A 1782-nucleotide genomic window follows, 5' to 3' on the forward strand; every position below is an offset into this window, starting at 1 on the left:
CAGACACACAGAGAGAGACAGAGAGATAGAAAGGGAGAAATCACCCCCCAGGGAGGATGGCCATGCTGCAATCCCTTCTCCTCCATTCTCCTCTCAGGATCATGGGCACACACGCGCACATGCCCGGCGTGAGTTTTAAGCCACCAGGTTCAGGACACGAACCACGGTCGACTACATGGGAGTCCAGCGACATAGCCATATGCTAACTGCTGGTCCCTCAGCTATAAAAATTTCTTATCACAGTTCAGCTCTGACAAAAAAAAATTAAACCCTAAATTCTTCTGTCTTAAAACGTGGGCTTAAGAGTGAGCCCAGATCCTCAGAAAACTGCCTTATCTTTCGTCATCTCTAATAATTACACTTGCCTTATGCTTCTCTCTCTCTGGAGTCTACGGCTAGGTGTCCTTTCTGACTTTTCCTCCATCCCAGTTCAGGAGAAAAGGCACTCAGGGCCTCTTTTCTCTGGTTATGCACAAAAATATTTCTACTGTGTTCTCTGCAGAGCCCCTGCCCTGTCCTCTGGGCACACTTAGATGTGTGATGGCCCCTATTTCAGTGTTCCAATATCTACAGGCACCACCTGCCACAAGCAGGTCTGCAGCAGCCTGTGCTTCTGGGGAACAGGCTTTAAGCAGACGGCCTATCCCCGGTTCTGTGGACGTGGGCTTCCCATCTCTTTCGCTGCCCCAGTCCAGGTTCCAAGTCCGTCCCTATCACCCAGTCACTTGCTCACTGAGCCCATCCTGAGCCACACATCCCCACAATCCAGGCAGCAGGGCTGCCTCTGCACCAGGCCTTACGTAACAGAAATGGCTGCGGTTGGGAGCTGGGGGTTGAACGTTCCTCCAACCCCAGCCAAGGTTTATTTTGTGCTCCAAAATGACCATCGACAGTTCCAAACTCATTTCTGACTCTCTCATCCACAGAATCTCAATAACTGAAAAAGAACATCACCCCATCATCACCAATTATTTCCTTATGAGGGTTCTTACATAATAAGCTCAGTATGTCTCACACTGCCTACTTTTCTTACTGCAAACCTTCCTTTTATTGGACTATTTGAAAATCAGCAAGCACAACCACAAATTTCTCTTTTTTTATTTTTTTTGCTTTTATAGGTACATAAATACAAGTGTCCTTCCTTTCCTCCCTTACTTATTGCAGTCTTTCAATCCTTTACTTTTCCTTATACTAACTCTTCATGGATCAGGATTTAATTCACCTATCTGTCAAGTCTTATGAGAGACAGTCGGGACAAAGTGCCTCCTGGGCCATCCCTTCTCCTGCCAGCCTCTGCCACACCACTGCATTCCAGAGTCAACACTCTTCTTTTGTTCTATGTTAGTTTTCTCATCCTTAATCATGTCCTAACATTGGCCCTCAACTCTCCCCTTAAAAGCGGGGGCTCAGAGACCAGCAGATGGCATAATGGTAAAGTCGCTGGACTCCCACATAGCTGACTGTGGTTCAAGTACCGGACCCAGCAGCTTAAAACTCACACTGGGTGCCTGTATGTACATATCCAAAATCCCAAGAGGAGAATGGAGGAGAAGGGATTGCACTGTTGCCATACCCCTGGGAGTGGGGTTGACTTCTCACTTTCTGTCTCTCTACCTCTTTCTGTCTCTCTGGGGAGCACATGTGCCCTATAGCAAAAATCTCTCTTAAAAAAAAAAAAAAAAAGAAGGAAAGAAAAAAAAGTGGGGACATGTGGGGTCAGCAGGTAGTACAGAGGTTAAGATGGCTGGGTCCCACATGCCCAACCACATGGTTCAAATCCTA

The sequence above is a fragment of the Tupaia chinensis genome, unplaced genomic scaffold (genome assembly GCF_000334495.1).
Source record: "Tupaia chinensis unplaced genomic scaffold, TupChi_1.0 Scaffold000532_1, whole genome shotgun sequence".
Classification (NCBI taxonomy): Eukaryota; Metazoa; Chordata; class Mammalia; order Scandentia; family Tupaiidae; genus Tupaia; species Tupaia belangeri.